This window comes from Aethalodelphis obliquidens, unplaced genomic scaffold (assembly GCF_003676395.1).
Source record: "Aethalodelphis obliquidens isolate GAN/ISIS:26980383/991018 unplaced genomic scaffold, ASM367639v1 scaffold28, whole genome shotgun sequence".
Classification (NCBI taxonomy): domain Eukaryota; kingdom Metazoa; phylum Chordata; class Mammalia; order Artiodactyla; family Delphinidae; genus Aethalodelphis; species Aethalodelphis obliquidens.
The window spans coordinates 12,039,293-12,055,074 of NW_020837972.1; the positions used below are offsets into that span (position 1 = coordinate 12,039,293).

The following is a 15,782-nucleotide window of genomic DNA, read 5'->3' on the forward strand; positions in this document are numbered from 1 at the left end:
TGAAACGGTACTATACGAGCTTCTTTATTATGCCTTAAGTATCAAGATCTAGATGCTGGTCTGTCTACTACTGCAATTTTTAAGTTGCGAGGAGCACAGACAATATTTTGATATCTTTGCAACAACTGTTAGTGACAGGAAAGTCTCTGTGATTTGCACGTGTGCTGAAGTCACAGGAACTGCTGATGCTACAGGGGTTTGTCACCTTCATTCCTCATAGGAGAAAATGCTGCCTTTCTACTAGAGGTTAGTGAAAGTAGAGATGTCATTTTTTTCCCCAGCTAAACTCATGGACCCCTGAATTGCACCCATGTACCTGCAAAGGGTCTGAGGATGCCAGGTTTCGAACCCATGTTAATCCAGTGGCATTTCCACACACTGTGCTACTTTCCATAAGCGGCCAGGGCTACTGAGAACCTCAGTAACCAAGCTGGGAAGACGCCACCTGGGGTCACTGTCCTATCTTGTCCTGTGATTGAGTGCACGCCTGTTCAGTTTTTCCATGTCATCCGAGAAGGTACGGTGATGACACGTGGTGATGAAGCAACAAATAAAGGCAGGAGGGCAGCGTGGTCAAGAGCATGACTGGGGGTGGGGTTGTCATAGGGGATCAGATTCACAATTGGATGCCCCCCACTCATTAGCTGTGTGTCCTTGGGCGGGTCAGTGACAGATCAGGACTCAGCTCTCTCACCTGTGCAGTGGGACTGAAACATACACCCTGGTGGAGTGGCTGTGAGGACCCAATGAGACAAGGGATGGAAAGTTCTGGTACAATGCTGGTGCATGGAAAGCACTCAGTAAAAGACAACTGTTTGAGAGCCACCTTGCACTTTCATTGTTTATGGAGTGCCTCTCTCCAAAGTCCATAGGGTTCAATGGATAGCATTTGAATCACAATGTTCCAGATTGCTGCTTCGCTCTGTCTCACCCAGGATCCCACTCTAGGAAGTGGAGGTTCACAGTTGGGAGAGGCTCCCCGTGGGAAGCTCAGAAAGTTTCTCTCTTCCTCCCAGCCCGGTCCAAGCTGATGAGTTTGGGGAGTGCATATCTAACCATTGGTTGCATGGCTTTTCTTTTCTTTCTTCTTTCTTTCTTTTTGTTAAAAAATTGTCCACCAAAGCTGAGTTGCCGAGTGAATCGTTAAGGGAGCAAATTCCAAGAGCATGAGCTTCTCTTGTTTCCCAGGACAGGTTTGGGCCAAGACAAACCTCAGTGATGCCAACAGCAGTTGCTTAAACAGTGGAGCTCAGAGCTGGCTTCCCGGCCTGGCTTGCGGGGCTCTGTTTGAACTTTCTCCTCTCTCCTTCCACCCAGTGATTAAAGGAACCACATGGAACTTTCTCTTTATGCCTCTTTCCCCTTCCTTCCCCATGCACCCCCTTGGAAAGGCTCCACAAAGTCCCCATTTCTCAAAGATCCGGGAGCTGTGGCCTCTTGATTTATGTTCACTTGGCAATATGAGGTTGCAATGGCCTGAGAAGCCTGAATAACTGGAAAAGGGAAATGGAGGAGGGTGGGGCTGATGGGAGGGTCTGATTGTGGCATGAGCTTGGCCCTCCCTCCAGCAGACCAGAGCCAAGGACCCCAGGACCAGTAACCAAAGGAAAATCAGACCAAGTGGCTGGAGTGTGAAAAAGAAGTCAAAGCTGTTCAAAGAAACAAACAACATCTGTCCTTTCTGGACGCTTGGTGACCCCTTGGTTTTTCACTTTCCACAGATCCTTCCTCCTGGCCATTTTGGGTTTCATGTGTAAACAGGGACAATCTTAATCCCTATCCTATTATAGGTGCTCCATAAATGCTATTTGAATTAAGTCCTCTTATAAAAGAAGAGGAAGTCGACTCTTTTTGGTTTGGTTCTGTTATGTATCTTGCCTGGGGCTGCAGTACATGAGTTCACATCTCCGTGAAAGCATGGCTTTCACCCGGCACATAAGGTTCTGTTTCCTGAATTAGATCTTGTGTGACTTGAGGGCAGGAACTATTCTTTCCTTCTCTCCTTCCCTCCTTCCCTTCCACAAATATTTATTGAGCACCTACTATGTGCCATCATCATCTCCTCTCTACCCCCACTCTAACAATTAGCATGTCTGTCTCCTAATAGGTGCTTAATAAGCGTTGGATGGATGGATGGACAGATGAATGAATGAACAGATGGAGGTTTAGGTGGGACTCCAGAAAGTAAGCCAGGGTCTTTGGTTCTCCTAGAAAGTTGCACACATGGTTAACATCTCAGAATTGGGATCCCAGGCAGCAAAGAGGTGGGCTGTGACTGGAGCCGGGAATAAGGACCCCTAGTTGCCAGTCCCAACTTGGCCACCATCTTGCTGTGGATCTGGGAACAATTTATTTAACTCTTTGGGCTCAAGTTGTCATATCTGTAAAATGAAAACAATCTCAAGACTACTTTAGAGTTTCGCTATTCTCCAAAACGCTTTACCTCCAAACCAATGAAATCAGATCCTTCCATAAAAGATTTATGAGACCACCAGATTCACTCCTAGCTCATTCATTTCTTTGACTATCTCTCCTTGGTCTGACTTGGAATTGCCCATGTCTTTTCTTGTTCAAGAATCTACAGTGGCTCCCAAGTGCCTGTCACATCCAGTATACTTTCCTTTCCTTGGCTTTCAAAAGATTCGCAGTCTGTCCACAACCCACAAACCCACCGCAGTTCTCAGCATTCAGCATTTGGAATCTCCCACTGCAGTTCGGCTGCTTCCTCCCTGACACTGATTTACCTCTGGGCCTTTACTTATGTCCCTTCCTGTTCCATTTATGACTTCTAAATCTTAGTGAGTTCATAAAGCTTCCAGTAGAGTCAACCAAATTTGAATAGATCACCCCAAAATAAGAGCTTACTACAGGAAAGGGAAAAATGACCCATATCTCGACACCCAAAGACAAGCTCTGTGGACATCTGGGTTTATTTCCTTCTAGTCTTTTTTTCTTTTTAAATCTGAGCAGGGTTTTAGGGGATGAACCACATGATTTACTTATCAATCCCCTATAGTTGGTTGGCTATGGAGGCTGTTTGTAATCTTTTGCCATAGTCTATGTGTTGTGAGAAACATCCTGTCACTAAGTCTTTTTACACGTCTTTAATTATTTCCTTGGGCTACATTCCTAACAGTAGAATCACTGGGATTAAAGGCTTTTTGATGATGGTGGTGGGCGTTGGGGGGGAGGTGCATGGCGGGGGAAGAGGAACCACGTTGAGATCCAAATCCCTCTGTGAGTCCAGGGAGCACACTGAATGAGAAATGGCCATCCCCATCTTTTCCTTGGGAACTGGCCAGTTTGACAGGCACCCTGGCACCCTTGCTTCCCTGCCTACTCATGTTCTGGCCCAACATCAAGCTTCTGAGACCTCGAGGAGGTTTTTTAAAGGCAATACGCTAAAGAGAAAACCGCCAGTGTACCTTTAGCTGGGACTGAGGATTCAGAGCTAAGTCTCTCCTGGGTCTCCCCCCACCCCCATCCTCGGTTGATGGAACTGTGCACTTGGACATGTGTGATTGACTGTGGTATTAAGGAAATATGTATGACACAATGTTTTTAAGCTTTTTCCAGCGATATTTATATCACACAAATGGCACGTTGGGTTTTTTTTCCCCTCTCAACCACTGAGAATGAATAAATCAGTTGTCTTAATCAAGCTAATGGAGAGGGCATGGGCTAGAAAGATGGGTGAGAGGCGGCTCTTTGCCTGAGCCTGTGGCTCCCGTATCGGGGGGGCCCTGGCAAAGTCGCTTCACATCTCTGGGTCTCTGTTTCCCTGTCTTCAAGACGGGCATGGCGACATCCGAAGGCTGGTGACTTCGCGGGATAAAGATCGTCTTCTAAGCATTTGGAATTCCTTGGAAGAGAGTAGCTGCATGAATTTTTAATCCTCTATTTTCAGCTCTTTGGACCTGCGTGTAGGAGCAGAGCTGTAAACGCAGAGAACTCACCACTACAGTCTAGTTTATAAGGTTTTTGTCTCATACCATCCCATAGTTCTGACCTTAAGAATGACTCAGAATGTGGGGGAAATGCAGTTTGTTGTGGTGGCTGTTATTACTTAAAAATTAATGGCTTGGCAAACACAGGGATCACCCTGTCATGCCGAGGTCATGTTTACACCAAGCATATATATTTCAAGCTCCTAAACCTTCAGCAGCACTGAAGGGCAGAATCAGCACAATTCCCACGCAAGACTCAGAATCCCGGGCCAGAATCACCATGGCTCTAAAGGGAGTTGTTAGTGAGTATGCATTCTGCAACCAGAACCTCATCAGCCTCCACATACCTTATGGATGGAGCAGGCTTTTCAGGTTCTAATTCATGGAGACCTACCAACTCCACGGAGAAGTGAAAAAAAGAAAAGAGAAATTCATAAGGATGCAGGACCCAAACTTGGATCTCATTCATTGTTCATCCATCCATCCAACAAGTATTTATTGAGCACCAAGAATCTACCTGGGACTGTGCTAAGTGCTGGGGATACAGAGGATGGCAAAAGCAGAACTGTCCGTGCCTGGGGGGAGGTTGTAGTCAAGTCAAGAAGACAGATGTTAATCAGTAATCACACAGGAAGTGTAAATTCATAACCAGGTTGGGACCGATGAAAGGAAGGCTATGGCACTTAGATGCATCATCACTGGGGAATCTGATCTAGCTTTGGAGACAAGGGAAGGCAGAAGTCACTGTATATACAAGCTCCCTTTTAAGAAAGAGTGGTATATTTGAGGATGTGAAAGGCCAGAGAAGTAAAAGTGAGGGGAAGAGAACTAAAAGATGGAGCTAGGCACACCCATTGAGATGGCCATTAAAAAACAAAAAAGGAAACTAACAAATGTTGGCAAGGATGTGGAAAAATTGGAAGCCTTGTACTCTGCTAGTGAGAATGTAAAATGGTGCAGTCACTGTGGAAAAGAGTTTTGGTGGTTACTCAACAAGTTAAACATAGAATTACCATATGACCCAGCAATTCCACTCTTAAGTATATACCCAAAAGAACTGAAAACAGATGTTCAAACAAAACCTTGTACACAAGTGTTCACAGAAGCACTATTCACAATAGCCAGAAGTTGGAAGCAACCCAAATGTTCATCAATGAATAAACAAAAGGTGGTCTATCCATACAGTGAAATATTATTCAACCATCAAAAGGAATGAAGTTGCTACAACATGGATGGACATTGAAAACGTTATGCTAAGTGAAAGAAGTTATAAAACACCACATACTGTAGGATTTCATTTATACGAAATTTCCAGAGTAGGGAAACCCGTAGAGATAGAAAGAAGATTGGTGGTTGTCAGAGGCTGAGGGAGGGCAGAATACGAAGTGACCTCTAATGGGTAAGGGGTTTCTGTTTGGGTGATGAAAAAGTTCTGGACTAGATAGTAGTGATGGCTGCATAACAGTGTGAATCTACTTAATGTCACTGAGTCGCACACTTTAAAATCATTAAAACAGCACATTTTATGTTATGTGTATTTTATAATAATAATGATAATAATAATAAAAGATGGAGCTAGGGAGGTAGGCTGAGCCAGCTGGTGAAAGACCTGGATAGTGTTTTCATGCTGAGATCAATGAACAGATCATCCTGACTGCAGATGGAAAATGGATGGGAGTGGGCAACAGTGTTAGGATGGGGACCCCTGAGGAGGTGGGAGCATGGTCCAGGAGCAAGATGGCTTGGACCAGAGGGCACAGTGGTGGTGGAGAGAAGGGGGCAAATTTGAGTGATACGTAGCAGGAGGGCTTGGCCATTCCAAACAGACCCAACTCTTCTCCCTCACGTACATGTGTGCACTTATCATTCATGGGGCTTGAAGGGAGAAAGTATGTGTCCTCACAGGGAGTCTGGAAAGCATGCAGGAAGAAGACCCTTGGATTCAATTTTTTATTCTTTTTGCTGCCAGATCTTAAGCAAGTAACTTTATTTCTTCGTGTCTCCATTTCTTCCCCTGTAAAAATCGGGACCCTAAGATCCATTTCATAAATTGTTATGTGGAGATGGGAAGAAATAAGCGTATTGAGAAAACGGCACCTGCCCTTTCTTCCGGGATTCTTGGGAGACCCAAAGGAGCTGTTAATCTTTCAAAGACCACATAGATCACCCAGGGAAGGCAGCCCACACCGCTGGGGCTGATGTCACAGCTTTCAGAAGGCAGGTCTCTTGAACAGATTTTCCAAAAGCGGCGACTTTATAATGATCTCCAAAGTAACAGATTACATTTGTTAAAGCTAGGGTAAAAAGACAGAGGACTGTAGGAAGCAGTGGGAGATGAGAAGCAAAGTCGCCGATCACGTTACTGTCTTTCTTCTGTACTCACCCCGCCCACTCCAGCGCGGGCTCCGCCCCTGGCTAAGCCCCACCCAGTCTCCGCCCCCTATTTTAGCGCTGGCCACGCCCCCTCAACGCCCAGCTCCCAGGGTTGGAGGCTCCCACCTGCGCTAAGCATTTGGTACCCGAGAGGGGATGAGAGGGCATTTGATGGGTGAGGATGGGAGGGCTAGAAATTGACAGGGTGAGAACTGGGGAGACGAATCCCTCCCTGTCCCCTGTCTTCACTCACTCCCTTGTTGAGGGCCTTGGCTTTTGCATAATGTAAGTACTTATATAATGCGTGCGCTGCCTCGAGAGCTCTGCATTTGTCTTTCTGTCCTTCATATGCCAATGTGCTTCCGCCTCGGGTCTAGGTTGAAGCTCCTGGAAAGGAGGGTGCTACCTAACAGGTCCTGTTCGACCCCAGCCCCGGGCCAAGGGCCGAGAGAGGCTGGGGCTGGGGCGGGGTTGGGGGACGAGGGGGGAGGAGTGAGAGCCCCACATGACAGGCTTCTGGAACCAGATCCGGTGCCAACTTGGATTCTGTTTTTTCCTTCAATAAAAGGAACTTTTCACTTCTTTTTTCAAAAACGCTTTAAATTTTTTTATTAAAAAAAAAAACGGGTTCCCATCCATCTGATTGGAGGCATCACAGAGCAAAAGGCGAAGCTGAGTCCCGCACACACTCGCGCCACACACACACACACACCCTCCCAAGGTTTTCCCGCACACACACACACACACACGCGCACCCTCCCGAGGTTTTCCCGCACACACACACACACACCCCGAGGTTTTCCCGAACACACACACACACACACGCACCCTCCCGAGGTTTTCCCGAACACACACACACACGCACGCACCCTTCCGAGGTTTTCCCGATATCTACTCCGGTTACAACTAGACGGCCCCTCCCCCCACCTCGCCTTTCCCCTTCCTCTCCTCAATCTTGGGAGGAGCATTTTCTGTGTCTTCCCAAGTCCCCGAGGGGGACCTCCTGTGTTGGAGTGGGATGGGGGTAGGGTCACATAACGAAGACCAGAAAGAACAAATTAGATAATCAAAAGAATTATAGTAATTGCTTTCACTTTCCCCGAGCCCGCTCTGCGGATTCTCTCCCCCGCCCCTTCCCTGGCTTTCTGTCTGTCGGGAATACTTCGTCTTTCCGACCCTCTCCCCTCCCCCAGGCTCCTCCTCTCCTCTGCCTTCGCTCGCGCGTTCCCTCTCTTCCTCCGTTTTCTGGTGTGCTGGAACGTTCAGCGGAATATGATGAATGATCACCTGTCACGGCTTGTTTATTATAATGCAGGCAATCAATTACACATCCCCAACGCTGGCCGGCCCGCAGGAAATTTATATGCTCAGCACAAACCAATGTGAAAATGGAATCTCATTTGCCAAATGTCTTTCTCCCCGTACAGCACGATGATTACAGTCTGTGTTTGTTTCAACAGTCGTGTACAACTGACAGTGCCATCATTTACTGCCTGGCTCAGGTCACGTTTCTCTCAGGGTTTATTTATTGTGTTACGAAGGCCAGCACAGGAAAAGGACAAGGGTGTCTGTCAGGGATGCCACTGTGTTAAAAAGTGGGCGGGCTAGGCTGCATTCCTGGGCAGCACTGCAGCCTCAACCCCTGGGCCCTGCCTCCGCAGGCCACCTCCTCCAGCATCCTGTTGCCAGGACTCCTAGGCCCCCAGAGGGAGGCAGCTCTGGGTATCAGAAGCTCTACAGGTCCCAGTATCAGAGGGACCACAGTTTACATTCTGGTTCTGCTACTGTCTAGTTGTGTGTGGTCAGGGTTTCAACCTCCTCATCTGGACAATGGGAGTTTTAATATGCTCCTCGCAGGAATCCTGTGATGTCTGGGATATCAGAGGGGTCGCTAAGTGTTAGTTCCGGTGACTTCAGATCACGCTCTGGCCACACGAAAACCCACTCATCGGGAGGCCGAGAGGAGAGGTCCCGTTCGAAGAGATGTGAGTTGGAATTCACGTCCTGTGTTATTATCTTCCTCAGTCTCTACTTTCTGAGACTCACCTGTCTCAGGATCTGTTCTCCTTCCAGGTAGAATTTTGCACTTATGTTCCCTCTGCTCTGACACATAGTGTGTCTTAGTGTGACTTTGGGAAAATAAAATGGCCACCTTGCTCTGCTTCCGCTTCTGTCGTTGTAAAAACAGGCGTAGCATTCCTGGCCTTTCTAGCCGTGTGACCTCAGGCAGGCCAGTCCCTTTATCTCTCCAGGCCTCAGATTCCTCCCATGGGAAGTGGAGGGAATAACTCCTTAACAAGCCAGCCCAGCCTTGCTGGCAGGATCCAGAGTGCCCATGGTGTAAAAAGTGCCATGTAAACTGCAAAGTGCCACTGTCACCGTGGTCCATCCTCTTTCTGTCAGGGGTTCTGGTTGGTCTTTGGGGTTTGCTGCACAGGCATTGATTCAAATTTGTGGCCCTCACAGCATGTGGCATAGAGTGGGAGATCAGTAAATGAGGAGCACGAAGATTCTCATGGGTATTTGATTGTTCTTTATTGTATTGTATATTTCTTTATTTTTCTACGTAGGTATTTGTTTAATGGCTGTCTGCCCCACTGGGATGGAAACTTTAAGAGGAAAGGCACCAGGTTGACTTTGGGTTATCTCTGTGTCCCCAACATATAGCCTCAAATTGGCACATCCTAAAGAAATCAGTAAATATCCGTGGCTTTAATGGACGAGTGAATGAATGGCTACATGAGTAAATTCATTACTAGGGTAATCTCTGCGGTGCAGAGGGTGGGCCCTGGTAAACGGATGTTTACAGGTATCTTCACCATCCCTGACCCTCACAGAATCAGCTTTGTGGGTGCCCAGGGTTACGCATACTATGTGTACTCAGTGCCAGCTGGTGACAGATCACAGACGTGTCTGCCTGGCTTCCTACCCACCCCTCAGACCAACATCCCCTGGATAAACTTCCCATTTATCACTCTCCACCCAATGTTGCCTTGAAATCTCTACACCTCCTTATGGTATTTGGGTCCCCCAAATGTCCAGCACACTGCCTGTCTAAAACAGATGTTTTCAATCAATAAAGATGGCCTTTTCTAAGCACTGATGTATGGAATACAACTTAGAATTCCATTAACACATGCTGGGTCAGGGAAAAAAATGATTCAAGTTCATATTTTAAAAGCAAAAAATTAACAGCTGCATTGTATATTTTGGTCAAGTGCTTTGGATTTGTGGAAGGGATTTCTTCCCATAAATATAATTATTAGTCCCCATGATTATACTAATAACCAGGGGGATGGCACAGAGCTGTGCCTCCCCAGCAGGCTGGGCTGGGTAGGGCCGGGTATTCCCTCTGCTGACTTGCTTCACTAGTTGACTAACAGACCTTATTCCCCAGCCGAGCCCATCACATCCTGCCAACGCCAGCTTCCCGATGTGGAGGGGGAGCAAGAGCAAGCGCCGTGCGTGGGGTCCTGAGGGAAAAGCAGCCTGTGTTTGCTGCTGCTTTGACAGTTGAGGCTCGGAGAGGGGCTGGCAAACAATGGGAAATGAAACATTTGAGTGGTTGCAAAAAATTCCGTGGGAAATCCCCCCTGGTTGTATTTATGTGCACCAGCAGTGACAAGGGGAGCTGGGGGCTTTCGATTTCAAAGGTTCCTGAGCAGACCACAATAGCGTTCTGAGCTGGCAGTCCCCAGAAACAGCTCTTATGGGCCACAAAAGGCTAGCCTGAGTCTGTCAGGGAAGGTTTGGCCACGTGCATGGCGTTGGCCATGAGCTGCAGTGGCTTGTTGGGAGCTCATCCACAGGCCTCTGAACCACAGGCCTCTGAACCTTCTGCTCTAAGACAAATCCGTCTCAACTCTTCCTCTAGATTTTCCCTGGCCTCAAGAGCCTGGGCGGGGCGGGGCGGGGCTGGGGGAGGTCTCCCTGGGGCTCAGCCCTACCTGCTTATACTGGTGGGGTCTCCCTGGGGCTCAGCCCTACCTGCATAATTCTAGGAGGCTTAGTCCCCTGCAGACCTCTTCCCCACCATCTAATTGAAAAAATCCAAAATTGAGGACTCACATGCATTCCCCTGGCATTTTCCCGTTAATATGGGGTCTGCTCCTGCTTTCTCCATTCCCATTTATAATGGACATTTATTTGTCTTTTGCTCCCCCCACCCCCTTTAGAGAACAAAGTGAACTGATATTAACCAACTCTTGTTTTGCTTTCCTTAGAACTAATAAATATTCAAAATACTTAACCACTCTTGCTAATGTCTTGCTACTGCTGCTGTGATAAAATACATGTGTTTATAGATCCCATTAAAGGTGAGGTTTATGGATTTTTAGAGACACTTAGTAGATGAGAAAACTGAAACTTAACGGAGGTGAAAAGCTTGCCCATTGTAGTAGTCGGGAGGTTTCAGCTGCAAAATGACAAACTCCTAACTTGAATGGACTTAAGACAGATCAAAAATGTATTGAAGTTTTTAACCGAGAAGCAAGGGCTTCTTGCTTCTTACTAACTTCAGGCATTGCAGGATCTAGGCTTTCCTTTAAGTTTTCGGGAATCTGCCTCTCCCCATCTCTTCAGCTCTGCTTTTCCCTGTTTTGGTTTCATTTTGAGATTGGCTCTCTCCACCTGTTGTACATCGTCGCAGAGTCAAGTCAAGGCTTTCTCTTGCTTGCCTCTGTAAAAGTCCGAGGGTCACGTCTGGTGGGTTCTGATAGGTTCAGCTGCCCACTGCTAAACCAATGACCAGGACAAGGGGGCTGGAATGATCTGATCGCCCAGAGCCCAGTCAAGTGCTCACTGCCGAAGCCTAGCTAACCCACAGGGGCGGAGTGAGAGTGAGTGGTTCCCCCAAAGAATATCAGGGCTCCTACCAGGAGGAATGGATGATGGGCGGGCAGAAAGCCATGGTGTCCTATACTCCCATGTCATGCTGCCAAGTGTGACATGGGCAGGCAAGCCTGCACATAGATCTGCCCTCCACCTCCTCCACGCTGCTGGAGACTACCTCGGGGACCCCCTTATGCTCTATCCAGACCTGGGACTCCAGCCCTGCCCCTACCCCATGAATTCATTCCAGTTGGCAGTTTTCAAAACATGCAACTTGGGCACTGCTGGAGGGAGGAAGACAGCAGGGGGAAGCAAGGAGGATGGGTGACAGAAGCTCAGCGTCTGGGACTATATAGGACCCCCGCCCCTATTCCAACCATGTGGCAACTCTTGTGTCCATTTGTATATTCAGTTCCCTTGAACAATTTTATTTTATCAGATAGCTCCTCATATTTTTACAGCTTGAAAATCAGTGATTTTTCTACAACGCTTGCCCTCTCCCTCATTCATAAATGAGGAACAATAGCCAGAAAGAGGCAGGAGCCTGACCAAGGCCAGGTGGGCAGCAGCAACAAAATGCATAGTCTGGGAAATCACACCTTGGGATTCCCATGTCCTGCCCTTCCCATGTGCAGCCTTGCGGGTGGGATAGAGATTCGGGAAAGAGATTACCACAGGCACCTCTGCGGTACTTCACTGACTGGTTAGCCAAGAATGCAGAATGAAGCAGCTTCCCAGAGGACAGCAGAAAGAGGGAAACTGTGTGTGGCTTTCTCTCTGCTCTCCAGGTACAGGCAGCCGCTGGGGACTCTCTGTAGGTAAAATCCCACCAGAATGGAGAAAAACAGCCAGATTCTGCTACTCCTGCCTCATACTGGGAGCTTACATCGCATCCCAGAAGAACTTACGTGAGTAAGCCATGTGCTTCTGTTTAAGATATTTACAAACAACTTCTCTTCTTGTCCTCCCGTGTCTCCAGGCACCAGCCCTGCCACATACTTCAAACCCACCTCTCTACAACGCTGGTCACTGCTAATCATCATAGCTAACCTTCCTGAGTGCTTACAATGTTCCCAAAAGTGTATGCTAAGCGCTTGACAGGTATTGTTTCATCGAATCCTCCCAAGAACCCCATACAGTAGGTACTATTATTAGCCTCGTTTTACAGGTGAGGAGACAAAGGTGCAGAGAGATGAATTAACTTCTCCAAGGTGCTCAGCCAGCTTCCAGCTCAGGCAGTCAGAGTCAAGCACGAGCTGATGGTTAGGTAGTACGTGAGGTGCGTGATGAGTGTGGGGTTAGCCGTACCTGTACACAGACAGAAAGTTCTCCACGTCCCCTTACCTCCTCTCCTACACTCTCTTGCCTGGTGTCTCCAGCAAGCACACACAGGGGATTTCAGGAAGAGAAGGCTCCTAAGGTGCCGGCACAACACGGGTAAGTTGGGTAAGGAAAGGCACGTGGGCTCATTACTTAGACTACCTTGCAGCCGCTTATTGAATTAGTGTGATTCTTAACATCTTCAACTTGGATCTCCTCCAGGCCAGCCAGCTGGTGCATTCAGTACGACTCAGCTCGCCTTAACTCAATTAACTAAGCCAGGCTGCGCTGAACTCAACAAGTATTTCTTAAGCACTGAGCTGGCTGCAGGGGGAAAAAAACACAAAGGAGGGCAAGACTCAGACTCTGCCAGACTTGGCCCTTAAGGAGATGCCTTGCGCTTTTAACGCATAACACAGCGCCGTATTTTCTAAGTACCACCTTCGCTCTCCCCCTGTGCTATGATTTACTTCATAGCTTTCTTTAAATAAATAAATTTTTAAGGAAATTAATTTCCTTCTCTAAACTTAAATAAGTTAATTGTTTAATTACTGAGGTGAAATTGACATAACATAAAAGCAACCATTTTAAAGTGAACAATTCAATAGCATTTAGTACACTCGCAGTGTTGTGTAACCACTACCTCCGTCTAGTTCCAAAACATTTCCATCACTCCAACATAAGACCCCATACCCACCTCCCCTAAACCCCCTCACAACCACTAATCTGCTTCCTGTTCCTATGGATTGGCCAATTCTGGACGTTTCACATAATTTGAATCATGTAATATGTGATCTTTTGTGTCTGGCTCCTTTCACTTAGCATCATGTCTTTGAGGTTCATCCATGTTACAGCACGTGTCAGTGCTTCATTCCTTTTTACGGCCAAATAATATTCCGTTGTCTACATCCACCACAGTTTGTCTATTGTTTCATCTATTGATAGATATTTGAGCTCTTTCTACCTTTAGGCTATTGCGAGTAGTGCTGCTAAATAAGTTTACTTCATTTGTTCATTCATTTCGATATAATTGACATATAATATTGTAAAAACATGAAACACTTCACATATTTGCATGTCATCCTTTCGCAGGGGCTGTTTAATCTTTTCTGTATGTTCCAATTTTTTTGATATGTGGTGCCGCAGTGAGCACTGAATGTTTATTTTAAAAGGAAAATTTAATCACTACTATAAATAGGAGAACTGTATTTTTCTAATAGGAAATAGAATAGATATATAACTATTATAAGTAAAAATTTCACCGGTGTAGCACATAAAATCACCCGGTGTACTCTCAGATTCAGTAGTAAAAAGCCCTGGACTCTGCATGTGGTCGGCCTTGACTTTGAATCCTGGTTTTGCCATCTGAACCTGGCCAATGTCCTGTCCTCCCCCAGCCCCCCTGAATATTGCACAGGTTAGCAGCACAGACCCCTGCGCAGTCAAAAAATCCGAATATAACTTTACAGGTGGCCCTCATATCCATGGCTCCTCACGGAGGATTCAACCAACTACAGGTTGTGTAGTACCGTAGTATTTACTGAAAAAAATTGGTTGTGTAAGCGGACCCGCATTGTTCAAGGGTCAACAGTACTTGTAATTGCTTCCTCCTAAAGTTGTTGTGAGAATTAAAAACATGTAAGGTGCTCAGCGCTGTCAGGCACATAGTAAGCGCTCAGTGTGTGAAAGCTGGTAGGTAGGATCACAGGTCATAAACAGGAACAGGAACAGTACTAGTAGCTAACAAAGCAAGTATTTGCCATGTGCCACGAACCTGTGGAGCGTCTTGCATGTGCATTATGTCACATAATCCCCACAAAGTTCAAATTATTATTACCCCCATTTTGTAGGTCAGAAAACAGGCTAAGAGAGGTGGATCCAGTAGTTGAAGGTCATACAGCAGAGACTTGAGCTCTGGGAAGGTTAAATGACAGTATGAGAAGTAACTCCAAGTCCACTGGAATGTCAGGCTGACCCTGGGCACAAATGATTAATTGCAAAAGGGCTGCCTGGGCCTTTGAGGTCCCAGACCTGGCAACTCACTGCGGACCCAGCCTGGAGGCACCTCCCAGCTGTGTCTTTTCATTGAGTCACTCTTTCTCAGGTCTGCCAACAAGAGGCTTCTCACATCTTTTCTAGTTGACTTACCTCTCATAGTTCATGGGATTCACCTGCCCTCCCTGTACTCCATCATCCCGCAGTGTCCCTAAAATTGCCCCTTTCCTCTGCAATCTCTCCTCTTCCACGTTGCATGGAGCCCTCAAGACTGTCACGCAGCCTCTAACTAATTATCCAGCGTTGGTGCAGAAGTTAGCAGGTCTCGAGTTCACATGTATCCATTACGCCTTCATCAACAGGGATGTATCTGATTCACAGTTTCAGGCTGTGTGGAAATCCTGTCGCACCCAAGGGTGAGACTAGCATCGGCTTGTATTAATTTCCTGGGGCTGCCATCATGAATCAATACAAACTTGGTGGCTCAAAACAACAGGAATTTATTCTCCCACAGATCTGGAAGCCAGAAGTCTGAAGTCAAGGTGGCAGCAGGGCCATGCCACACTCCCTCCAAAGGCTCTAGGGGAGGATCCTTCCTCACCTCTTCCATTTTCTGGTGGTTCCTGGCGTTCCTTGGCTTGTGGCCACATCACTCCAATTTCTGCCTCTGTCTTCACATGGCCTTCTCCCTGTGTGCCTCTTTTCCATCTCTTATAAGGACACTCGTTGTTGGATTTAGGGTCCACCCTGATCTAGTATGATCACCACCTTTATTACCTCTGCAAAGACCTTATTTCCTAATAGGTTCACATTTCAAGACTCCAAGTAGACATGAATTTTGGTGGGATGCTACTCAACCCTATTCTTTATAACAGGTTATTGAACCCAATGGGTACAAACAGAAAAGGGTTGAATTTTCCTCCAAAGACAGTTATCAGCCATATTCTTACAAATCTCCCTTTCCCAGCCCTTAGTGGCAGCCTGGGCATATCCTATAGCTTTCTGGCCAGTTTCCAATATTAACAAGTCCCGTCCAGGTCTGGCCAGTATAAAACATCCAGCTTAGTCTCCCACCCTCCAACTCAGTTTTGCCCCAGGGCCTGAGAAACCCAGGGTGGGCCTGGCCACCTCTTGCCCTGCCCCTCCCCTGTGCTTCTGGCTGCCAGAGTGCACCAAACAGGGTGATTCCATGGGCAACCAAATTTGGCCAGTGCTGCATTAAACCAAGTTACCCAGATGTCTTTACTTTAGACTCAGTTGACGTGTGAATACACATCCAAAAGCAGGTAGTTTCCAACCGTATTCCGCCCAGGAAAC

At 47.0% G+C, this 15,782-nt stretch overlaps 1 protein-coding gene and 1 non-coding gene across 6 annotated transcripts in view; both read right to left on the reverse strand.

The window, feature by feature from the left end:
• SPRING1 (SREBF pathway regulator in golgi 1) overlaps positions 1-15,782 on the reverse strand; it is a 313,869-nt gene that overhangs the window by 153,535 nt on the left and 144,552 nt on the right. Inside the window, exons 6-7 of one of the 5 annotated variants that reach the window (XR_003436714.1) lie at positions 4,295-4,337; positions 3,560-3,917 (exon numbers count right to left, since the gene is read on the reverse strand). The exons of 3 other annotated variants lie outside the window; for them this stretch is intronic. The gene's annotated coding sequence lies outside the window, so the exon portion shown is untranslated. Of the gene's footprint in view, positions 1-3,559; positions 3,918-4,294; positions 4,345-15,782 lie in introns of those variants that run through there. One more of the 5 variants, XR_003436713.1, reaches the window with a different exon arrangement.
• Positions 13,518-13,623, reverse strand: LOC113630096 (U6 spliceosomal RNA). The gene has a single exon (XR_003436817.1). It is a non-coding gene; the product is annotated as a U6 spliceosomal RNA (small nuclear RNA).